This window comes from Suricata suricatta, chromosome 1, assembly GCF_006229205.1.
Source record: "Suricata suricatta isolate VVHF042 chromosome 1, meerkat_22Aug2017_6uvM2_HiC, whole genome shotgun sequence".
NCBI lineage: Eukaryota > Metazoa > Chordata > Mammalia > Carnivora > Herpestidae > Suricata > Suricata suricatta.
In genome coordinates, this window is record NC_043700.1 from 1,348,159 (window position 1) to 1,359,796 (window position 11,638).

General features: G+C 57.0%; 1 protein-coding gene across 1 annotated transcript in view; it reads left to right on the forward strand.

Annotated features, from left to right (window-relative positions):
* The first annotated feature begins 493 nt into the window (after positions 1-493).
* The window catches only part of ARHGEF10 (Rho guanine nucleotide exchange factor 10), an 81,311-nt gene continuing 70,166 nt past the window's right edge, over positions 494-11,638 (forward strand). The window contains exon 1 of the mRNA XM_029933186.1: positions 494-569. The gene's annotated coding sequence lies outside the window, so the exon portion shown is untranslated. The remainder of the gene's footprint in view (positions 570-11,638) is intronic.

An 11,638-nucleotide genomic window follows, 5' to 3' on the forward strand; every position in this document is an offset into this window, starting at 1 on the left:
GGGGGGGGGGGTCTGCGGCCCAGGGGTCCTGCCCCCGCCCACGTGTGCGCAGTCAATGGGTCCTTGGGGAAGGATCAGAGTGTGGGGCGGGGTGGAGATGGGGGTAGGGTCCTGCCCCCGCCCACGCGTGCAGTCAAGGGGTCCCCGGGAAGGACAAATGTCTGCGGGCGGCGGCGTCCCCACGTCCCACACCCACGCGTGCACAATCCAAGGGTCCTCGGGAAGGGCGGGTGTCTGGGGGATCCTGGCCCCCCCCCCCCCACGCGTGCGCAGCCAGGCGGGGCTTTGGGCTTAGGTGGGGCCGCGGGCAGCCACGTGGCCCTGCAGGAATGCGCGGGCGTGTGGGCGGAGCGCGGCCGAGGACGAGCAGGCGTGCAATCCAATGGGCTCCCGGCACCGTCGGAGCAGGCCAATCAGGGCGTGGAGGTGGAGCTGCCTCCCTGTGGGCGGGGCCGGGGCGCATCCCGAGCTGCTGCAGCCGGGCTGGGTGAGGGGCGCTCGGAGGGACGGCGGGCGGGCGGGGGTCCTGCCTGGGCGAGTGCAAGCTGGCCGGCCAGGGTCCTTGAGGGGTGAGTTCGCGCCGGGAGATGGAGATTCCTGGGGGACGGTGCGGACCCAGGGGCAGGGTCCGGGGGTCGGGGGGGGGGCAGAGAAGACAGTGGGCCACCGGGAATCGGAGGTCCTGGGGGAGGGAGGCGGGGGTTCCGGTAGGGAGGGTAGGAGCCCAGGGGTGGGAGGCCGGGGTCCTTGAAGGGCGCGTCCAGCGAGTTAATCGCGGGGACTCGGAGGAGTTTTCTTTTTCGTTTGAAAGTCTCTCTTCTGCCCAATGTCCCCTAAACTCGCTAAATCCCACGGATCCTTGAAGTCTGGGCTGACCACCTACCGGAGGTTTTATGAGGGGTGCAGACCGCTCTCGGGGATCCCTTGTTACCTGGAGCTGTGCTAGAAACGGACCACATGCAGCCCCCAGCTTTGGCAGGGTGCCCCGTACCCTCATCCCAGCACACATGGCAGGTACTGGACCACGGGCAGCACCGGCTTCTGCGGGAGGGTTCCTGGCACCCCGGCCACAGGTGTGGAGTTAACCCATGAGCACCCTCCCAACTTCATCCGGTGTGCCCTGGCCCCTGGGCACAGGCAGTGGGGGTAAAGGACTGAATGCAGCCCCCCAACTTTAGTGGGGTGCCCTAGCACCCCAGCACATGGTGCAGGTAATGGGCCACAGGCACCCAGCTTTAGTGGGGTGTCCTCGTGTCTCCTGAGCACAGACAGCAAGGAATGGCTCATATGCAGTCCCCTAACTGCAGAGGGGTGTCCCGTGCACCCGTGAGCACCCACAGTGCAGGTGATGGATGGTGAGCAGCACCCCCACCCCCGCCCAGTGGGGTGTCCTCTGTCCCCTGGCACAGACAGTATAGCTGATGCCTAAGGGGGCCATGGGCAGACCCCAACTTTAGGGTGTCACCTGTTGCTCCTGGGCACAGACAGTGCAGGTAACAGACCACTAGCGGCCACCAAGTTCAGTGTAATTTCTCCTGTTCCCCCAGGCACAGATGTGGAGGCAGCAAGCCCATGAGTAGCCCCCCAACTTCGGTGGGGTGCCCCGGGGTCCCCCCAGGACAGTGGCAATGGGCTGTCAGGATTGTGAGGGAGGGTCCTGAGGACTGGACTAAGCCAGACCCCACTCAAGTCACGTAAGAAATTGAGGTGTTTATTTGGAACGGTAATTTCCCTTTTCCTGTAAAGACAAAGTCATTGGTCTGCTTTCGGATGAAGATAATTACTACTTGAAAACAAGTATGTGTCTCAGTCCTCCCAGAGTATCACTGCTCAGAAACGGAAGCAGGGGTGAGGGCACAGGTGAGGAGGCACTACTCACCCCCACCTGGCCACACTTCGCAGCTCCGTGAGACCCTTAGTTTGGAGCATAAACATCTGGGTAGATGATGGGTCCGCGTTCAGAGAAAGCAGATCTATTTGGCGCCGTGTAATATTCACGTCAGTGACTCACTTTTGCCCGAGGTAAAACTTCTCATTAACTCAAAACCTCATGGGCTGTTGTCTCTTCTGTGGTTGAGCCCCAAAGTAAAACCCGAGTAGCTGTCAGTGTTGTGGATTTGGTGCAAGAGATCCTTCACGGCCCTCCAGGCGGAACATTGTGGGGCTGGTGTTTTCGCTGTTCATTCATTGCTCACTAAATATATTTTGAACATCTGTTTCATAGGAAATAACTTTATTAGAAAGGAAAGATAAGATTTAGTATTTGAATTTTTGAAATATAATTTGCTCCTTAACAGCGTTTATTTGACTGGTTGTAACATGACTGAGTGGACAACATCCACGGTTAGGAACAGGGTACTTTTGTAGTCAGTTACAGATTTTCCTGATTTCTTGTCAGTTGTCTAAGGTGCTGCTTCCTAACTGATTAATCTTCCCAGCAAGGGTTACAATCAGGGAAGAGGGAAATTCAGAGTTATTAAAAATAGCTTTTACCTTTTAAAAATGTTTTTTTTTTAGTGTTTATTTTTGAGAGAGAGAGAGAGAGAGAGAGAGAGAGAGAGAGAGACAGAGCGTGAGCAGGGGAGGGGCAGAGAGAGAGGGAGACACAGAATCTGAAGCAGCTCCAGGCTCTGAGCTCTCAGCACAGAGCCTGGTGTGGGGTTTGAACCCACAAACTGTGAGATCATGACCTGCTCTGAGTCGGAGGCTTAACTGACTGAGCCCCCCAGGTGCCCCACTTTTTGCCTTTTAAAAGGTGATGTTGACTTTCTAGTTGTGCTGAATTTATCATCTTGATATTTTGACGTGCTGCGTTTTCTATGTAGTTTCTTTGCACTGAAGTTAGGAGGAAGGTCTTTGGGAATTCTGGATGGAGCAGGCTGGTGGCATTGAGGGCTGGGCGTCAGGAGCCCTGGGCTGAGTCCTGGCAGTGGTCACCTGACCTGGGGTGAGTCGGGTCATGCCACAGTTTCAAGTTTACTCCCTCATGGAATTGCTGGAACACAGTTTCTACGGAAAGGCTTTTTAGCAGAAAACATTCTGCTTAATGAAGAGCAAAGTGAAAACGAGGTGACTTTGGCTGTATTGTTCTGTAAATCATAGTTTTAAAACCTGTGTTGTAGGACGCTCCTGTATCGCACAGGGTGTGGTAGAAAGTCCCAGAGCGTGTTGCTGTCCAGTCGATACGTTACTCGCAGTCTGCTTGGGGAGGAAGGTGAGCGGAGAGAAAGACAGAAGAAGAGTCGGTGTTAAGCTTCCATCAGGTGGGATTGGGGGCCTTCTGCAGGTGTAACTCCGGGAGAACGGGGGTCCTGGAGCTGTGCGGTCGAGACGGAGCTCCAGGCCTGGGTGAATCCGACCCAGGTCCCAGATGAGACCTGAGTGCCTCCGTGGGAGGCCGTGAGCGGGCCCTGGCTGACAGCAGGTGACAGACCCCGGCCTCCCCCGGCACACCCACCTCTCCCTTCTCATACGTGGCTTGGCCTCCGCCGCGTTATCTGCTTGTTCGTGACTTTTCAAAGCTTTGATTGTGAAAAGGGGTGGTTGTCAGACCAACTGTTACTCCTTTCCGTCCTGCTTTCCTTTAAATCACTGAAGCGATGTGCACCTGCTAGTGCGAGGGGCTGTGTGGGTGTTTACTTCATATTTTCACGTGAAAAAGATTTTTGGAAATATTAAATCTTTTTTAGTAGCAATGTTTCTCTCTTCCATGAACGCCTCACAACATTAGGAATTGGTTCAAGTAAAACACAGCCTCAGCTAAGACTGTGTGGCCTTCATGGCAGGGGACACGGAGCAGGGGCGTTATGTAGGGGCTGGGGGGGTTCATTGCACACCCGGAGGGAATTGAGCGGCTCTTTGCCATCTGAGGGGCCTTGAGGGGGCTGCTCGCCTGCTGGCCCAGCCTGGGCTCCGGCCGCTTGCCCCGGTGACCACTTGTAAGTCTCCAACTGAAGAGTTCGGGAGGAAAGCAGGGGGATGGTGGAGGGTGCCCGGGTATTCTGTGCACGGACAACCTCGTGGAGCCAGGGGTCTTCCGGCAGGAGGCATATGGGGTCCCCGAGGACGTGGGCGTCGTGGGCTGAGGGTGTGTCTTCATGGCCACTCAGTTTGACTGTAGAGACCCGACCCCTATGTGACGCTGCCATCATTATTGTTATTATGTTAAGGGAGCAGCATAGACATTTGCTCTGAGATACAAATACTGTAAAGGAAAGCCACAGAGTCGGATGTGCACATGACTTCTGGCTTCTCTCACTCGTGTGGGTCATTAAGAGCTGCCTCTGTGGGACGGGGCGCCTGGGCAGCTCATTCGGTTAAACATCCAAGTTCAGCTCGGGTCATGATCTCGCAGTTGGTGAGTTCAAGCCTCATGTCAGGCTCTCTGCTGACAGCTCGGAGCCTGCAGCCTGCTTCAGATTCTGTGTCTCCTTCTTTCTCCCCCTCCCTCCACTCAGACTCTGTCTCTCTCTCTCAAAAGGAATAAACATTAAAGAAAAGGGGCTGCCCATGTGAGAAAGGCCAACGTATTACACTTTGACAAATGCTTGCTGTGCACAGTGTTTTATTCTGTGATTCACCTTACTTCTCTGAGCAGAGACTAGAGTGGGGACTTGAGCTTAGCTTCTGACTTTGAGGAACGGGAGGAGGGGGCGCTGGAGCAGCGACGGTGCCAACGTGCTCCCTGGGGCCCGCGAGCGACGCTGATGCAGGGGGGAGGCTGTGCTCCGGAGGGCTGCCGCCCAGTGTCCAGCGCAGCCGTCCCTTGGCGGCTCTGCTTCCTACCAGCAGCTGGGAAGTGGCTGAACCCCGAGGGCGCTCGCTGGGCAGTCTGGATGGGAGGCGTGCGCGGGCCAGTGTAGACACAGCTCCGGAGTCCCCGAGGCGGCGCCTCCGTGGGAGGAGGGCTGAGCTGCAGTGGAAAGAATCCCATGTGTCTTTTCCTCACTTGTCTGGGCCTGCGGGGTGGGATCGGCCGCGGGCGGCCGTCGCTCGCTGACACCAAGGACAGGGCCGGGCTGCAGCAGTGATAAGACCTCTTTCAGGGCCTGACTGGGCACTCACTCATGCCCAGCGTGCCCGCTGTCCCCTGGGAGCTGCGGGAGTGTCGGGACGTAGCATTTCTGACCGGGCCACGCCGTGGAGTCCTCCCTGCTGCCTCCTGTCCCCCCCCGGCTCCTGTCCCGTGCCGTGTGCTGCAGGGGTCACTCGTCATTTGCAGCTGAGATCTGCTCTCTGGCCACCAGGTTCTTGGGACCGCAGGGGTCTGCGGCCTCCGTGAGGGCTGGGCTCCGGGCCTGATGTGCGAGAGTGAGGCAGGGCCCGGGTGGCCAGCCGTCCGTCCTGTGCGCTGTGCAACAGGCCCCGTCCTCTGTGACTTACCAGGAGAGAGTGACCCCTCTGCCTGGCCCCAGGGGTGAGCGGGGAACAGGTCACAGGCACTGGGAGCAGCGAGGACCCCTGGGTGGGTCCTTGCTCAGCATCAGGGCTTTGGACCAAGGGAAGGAGCGAAGTGCGTGTGCTTAGTACACAGGGGTGTCCCTCGTGAGGCCCGTTCTCCTGAGGGCACTCAGGGCGCAGTTGGTGGGCACGCCTGCCCCAGGGAGCCTGCTCTCTCGCTCCCCACTGCGGGACCGCCCCAGGCCCCCCTCCCCAGGGCTGTGGACCAGGAACTGAAAGGGTTCAGCTATTAAGCTGACATTGTAGGCCTTGGTTTCCCCCTTGATGAAATGGACAGAGACTGTGGTAGCTGCTCTGCAAAAACGGAGGCGGACACAGGGCTGGGGTGTACAGATGAGGAGTGGGCGCTGCTTGCTGCTCAGGCAGGGCCGGGTAGGACCGCTAGGAGGGTGCACTTGGGTGAAGATCTAAAGAAGATGAGTGATCAGGCAGCAAGAGCATGCTAAGCAGAAGGAAATCATGTGCAAAGGGCCTGAGGCAGGAGCATACCAGGTATGTCCAGGAGCAGCAAGATGGCCTGTGGTTACAGAAGACAGTGGTAGGACTTGGCCTCAGGAAGGTGACAGAGGGTGACAGAAAGCCATTGCAGGGCTGTGACCACACGTGACCCCTATTTCACTGGGTCATCCTGGCTGCAGTCGTGAGAAGCGATTACAGAGCATTGAGGATGGGGAAGGAAGGTCACTTGTGAGGCTTTTCCAGTAACTCAGGCAACAGACAAGAGCCAGCGTGGGCCAGACAAGTGGCCTTGGAGGCGGTGGTTGGTCACATTCCAGAAACGATTTGAAGATGGAGCTCCCCAGGTTTTCTGGCGGGCTAGTACTGGGAATGGGAGAAAGGGGAGGGATCCGGGCACCTCCCAGCCCCTGTGGTTTCGTCCTGAGCGAGGGTGAGGAGGAGGGTGCGGGGCAGCAGATGCTCAGATTCCGGCGCGCTGAGCCAGGCGCGTGCCCTGGAGCCCCTGATGTGTCCGCCTCGGAGGGCCTGACATCTGCCCCTTGGCCGCTTCCCCATGCGAGCGAGCGACTCCCGCGTTCTGCAAGTTCACGTTAAGCACTGGCTTCTCTGAAAGACGCACCTGATGACCCGGCTTCCGTCACCGCGGCGCCCAGAGGGTTTCCGGGCTGTGAACGCAGCCGGAGGGGCACAGCCGGCTCCCTCCGGGGCCTCCGCGCTCAGCCGCCGTCCGCCGCGGTGCCCTCTCTGCATTTACTCCGGGCCATTAGCAGCGGTGTCCCTGCGGCCGGAGACGAGCCCAGAGGAGTCATGTCTGGGGTCCGTGTGTGGCCGTGGATTCTCCCGTGTAGACGGAGGGTGATTCCTCCTGTGCCCGCACCGCAGGGTCCCCGGGACACCGTGCCTCGGACAGCGGGGCCTGCGCGCCGGCTCCAGCGTCCCTGCTGCACGGAACATTCCGGCAGGACTGGTCTTGTCCGTGCCCCTCACTTCTCCCACCCCCACCCCGCGTCTGAACGTCGGAGCTCGAGCTGAGTGCTCGTAGGTGCGGCCCGTGCCACTCGTCCTTCTCCGTCGGTCCGTCTGACCGCGGTTGCCCGGCCGTGTCGCCGCGGAGGGCAGCGCTGGTCTCTCCGCGGCCGAGTCGTGTTCCGTGGCCACGCGTGACCCTGGGCGTCCTTCCCGCTCGTCCCTCCGGGGCACTCAGGTGGCCGGTGAGCACGGGGCCGCGCGCGCGACTTTTGCAGGTGGTGCTTTCCTTTCGTGGGACCCCTGTCCAGATGCGGGACTGCGGGCGGGGCGCTGGTGCTAGTGTGTGAGGAGCCTCGGGCCGCGCTGGGGGGGGCTGCACCGGGCCCCCCTCCCTCCACATCCTGTCACCACTCCGCACCTCCCGTCCTTCTGACTGTGGCCATTTACCAGCCGGGAGGTGGTGGTCTCTCGCTGTCGTGGCCATGTCCCTGATGGTCCCTGACGGTGAGCACCTTGTCATGTGCCTTCAGGCCCCTGTAGGTTTTCTTTGGGAAGGTATCTTTCCAGGTCCTCTGCCCGTTTTTAAAAAATGTATATTTATTTACTTTTGAGAGAGAGAGAGAGAGAGAGAGAGAGAGAGAGAGAGAGAGAGAGAGAGAGAGAGAGAATGAGTGGGGGAGGGGCAGAGAGCGAGAGAGAGCTGTCAGCACAGAGCCTGACACGGGGCTCGAACGCATGGACCACGAGGTCATGACCTGAGCTGAAGTCGGACGCTTAACTGATGCAGCCATGCAGGTGCTCCGTTTTCTCAATTTTTCTGAAAACTTGTTATGACGTATAGGAGTGCCTACTCGGGGTTTGTATCCTACAGCTTTGCCGGATTTGGTGTGAGCAGCGTTTGGTGCAGTGTTTGGGGTCTTCTGGGTGCAGTCATGGTGTCTCCATAGTGTCGTTTTACCTCTGCCTGACCCGCTTGGATGCCTGTTGTTGCTTTTCTCGCCGAATCGCCGAGGCTGGGACTTGCAGCACTGGGTTGAGCAAAGGTGGTGACAGGGGACGCCGCTGGCTCGTTCCTGGTCTTAGAGGAGACACTGCACCACCGGGTGTGACGCCGGCTGTGGGCCTGTCACCAGCGTGTTCTGCTCGGGTGCGTCCTCTCTGTGCCCACCTGCTGAGAGCTTCTCTGAGTCATAAACGGATGTTGACTTCTGTCGAACGGTTTTTCCGCACTGACTGTGATAATCTCGTGGCTTTCTTCTTTATGGCAGTGTGCCTACCTCATTGACCGACTGGCGGAGGTTGGGCTGTCCTGGCACTTCCTGGAATAAACCCACTTGATCACGGCGTTTGACCCTTTCGCCGCAGTGTTCCTGATGGTCCGCCACTATGTCGTTGAGGAACTTTCATCTTTGTTCATCAGGGCTGTTGGTCTGTGGTTCTCCTTCCTCACGTTGTCTTCATCTTGTTCTAGGATCAGGGTGACGGCGGCCTCCTGAAATGCAGGTGGAAGTGTTTCCCACTCTGAAGAGTGTGGGACGGAGTGGCCTTGTTCTGACTCTGACATTTGGTCTCATCCGTGACGCTATCTGGCCTTGCTTGTTGGAGGTCTTTTGATGATTGATTCTGTCTCCTTACTAGTAATGGGTCTGTTCGGATTTTCTGTTTCTTCGTGATTCAGTCTTTGCAGGTTGTTGTAGGAATTTTACGTTCCTTGTAGGTTGTATACTTTGTTGGCTTATAATTGTTCCTGTTGGCTTCCCATGATCCTTTGTATTTCTGGGGGTTGTTGAATTGGCTCCTCGTTAACTCGGCTTTATTTGAGTCCTCTCTCTTTTTTTCCTAGTAGGTCTAGGGAAAGGTTCATCTGCTGTATCTTTTCAAAACCAACTCTTAGTTTCATTGATGTTTTCTGTTGCTTTTTGTTTGATTTATTTCGATTCTGACCTTTGTTATTTTCTTCCTTCTACTAACTTTGGGCTTAGTTTGTCCTTGAGTTCTAGTGTCTTGTGTAAAGTTGGGCTGTTCATTTGAGATGTTTTTCTTGTCTTTTCATTTATTTCTTGTGTATACGGAGAGACAGAGTGCAAGCGTGGGGGAGGGGCAGAAGGCGGGGGGGGGGGGGCTCCAGCCCCTCGTCAGGCTCCACACTGAGTGGACACGCTGGTTATGATCCCCGCCCCCGCTTCCCTCTCTCCCCATCTGCCCTCCCCCACTTGTGTGTGGCTGCTCTCACCCTGCAAATTGAAAAAAAAAAAAAGAAAGAAAAATCAAGAAAAGAGAATCTTAATGAAGCTTCATGTCCTGCATGGAACCTGACATGGGGTTCAATCTCACGACCTGATCTGAAATTGAGAGTTGGATGCCCCTTTCTTGTTTCTTCTTCTTTTTTTAATGTTTATTTTTTATTTTTGAGAGAGAGAGAGACAGACAGAGCATGAGTGGGTGAAGGTCAGAGAGAGAGAGAGGAAGACACAGAGTCTGAAGCAGATTCCAGGCTCTGAGCTGTCAGCACGGAGCCCGATGCAGGGCACGAACTCAGGAACTGTGAGATCATGACCTGAGCTGAAACCCGCAGCCTAGCTGACTGAGCCCCTCAGGCATCCTCTTGTTTCTTAATGTAGGCATTTACTGCTACACATTTCTCTCTTAGAGTAGCTTTTGCTACATTCCATAGATTATGGAGTGTTATGTTTCCATTTTTTTTTTGTTTCAAATGAAACAAAGTATTTTTTTGATTCTCTTTGGATTTCTTGTTTGACTCACTGGCTTTTCACTAGGTTGTTGTTCAATCTCCACATATTTGTGTCTTTTCCCATTTTCTTGTGATTGGTTTCTAGTTTCAGACCATCGTGGTCAGAAGAGATGCTTGATATGGTGTCAGTCTTGTTAAGTTTATTGAGACCTGATTTGTCACCTAACACGCCACCTGTCATGGAGAATGTGTCGTGTGCACCTAAGAAGATCGTGTATCTGCTTCCGGGTTGGATGCTGTTAAGTGTTACGTCCATCTTCTCTGGTGTACCACTTACAGCTGGTGTTTGCTTGTTGATTTTGTCTGGATCACCTGTGACACGTGCTTGAAGACTTGGGGGGGGGTGCAAGGAGAAAATGCCCACCGCTTTGGAGGGCTGCAGGCTAAGGAGTCTTTAGTCTCCTAACTACCATCGTGTTCATGGTCACGAGCCTCCTCTCCCGCTGCGGCCTCTTGGTGATGGCCTCCGTCCGTCTGGCCCTCCTCCCCGGTGCCCTGGCCCCGATACCTGGCATCTCTGGCCACGTCAGTTCCCTGCTCACACGTCCGTGGGTGCCCTCGGCGCCAAGCACGAGGCCCTGCCCTGGACAGGCGGGGGGAGGGGGACAGGCCCCCCTGCAGGTGAAGCCCACTCTCCCTCTGTCTCTGTTGGGGGGGGCCTCTCTCCCCTCCTGCTGCCCTGCTCTGTCTTCCTCCGGGAAGCACTCCCTGCTCTGCAGCCCTGTGCTCCTTCCTTCTATGCTGGCAGAGCCCAAGCAAGCTCCCCTTCGGCTCCCTGTCCCCACCCCAGGACCGCTGTGCGGGCACCATGTGTGGTCTGGACACCCTCTTCTTCCTCTTCCCAGGTCTGTGGTGGGTCTGGGAAGTGTGGGCACCCCAGCACCCTGGCGGCCATGTCTCGGAGGGTGGAGCAGGTACATGGATGCCCCCCACCCCAAACCAGGCCGAGCTGCTGCCCCTGTGTGTGAGGAGAGGGGCCCCCTGTGCTCTGGGGGGGTGGGGGACGGCGCTTCTCCTGGGTCCGACTGATGTGAGAACACTGCGGGCTCCCTTCTCTGTGCGAGCTCATGATTACACTTCCTATAAGTAGCACCCTTCCTGCAGAGGTGGGGCCCCGGGCAGGAGGAGGGCCTGGGGGAGTGCAGCGTCCCCGGGGACCTCCATTCTGACCCGCCGTCCTAGTCTCCGACGATGGTTCTTAGAGTCAGAATTTACTTGATGCATAAAATCCCTGGGCACGTGAGTCTCCATGGAGGGGTTGGGGTTTGACTCTGGGTCACACCGGGAGCTGACCCTTTCCTGGGATGCTCTGTCCTTGTCCTTGGGCCGAGTACAGTGTGGTGTGGGAAAGTCCAGGGAGGCCTGGAGGGGCTGTGCCCGGCCACAGAGTTAATCAGAAACAGCGGCACACCCACTGGCGGGCATATGGGGGCAGCGAGGGTCAGCCCCAGGAGGAGGACTGAGGGGAGCACGGAGGGTCAGCCCCGGGAGGAGGACTGGGGGGAGCACGGAGGGTCAGCGGGGAGGAGGACTGGGGGAGCACGGAGTGTCAGCCCCGGGAGGAGGACCGGGGGGAGCACGGAGTGTCAGCCTGGGGAGCACAGGCTGATCTAGAGACTGTTTCCTCTATGAGGAACTTCCTGCTATTTTGTTTTCTGAGTATGATATTTAACGAACACATTTCTCAAAGACTTTGCCTATTAAAGACAGGTTTAATTTACCCCTCAGTGAGTCTTGATCATGTGAAGCAGTTGTAACTTTGTGCAGGTGCATTTGAGGTTTAGAGAAACATCCGGAATGTTTTGACTCTGGCGGCCCATGTCTGTGCCTTCAGTGCGGGCCGGCCTGCTCTCGGAGCCTTCCAGGGACCTGCTGTTTGGTGGTGAGGCATTCGCCTTCTGTGAGTCTCTTCTCAGTAAATTGATGGTCAGAGGACAGGACAGCGGTGTGCCAGTGACAGTGTCAGAGCCCTTGTGGACCCCACCCCTGGGGGTCGGG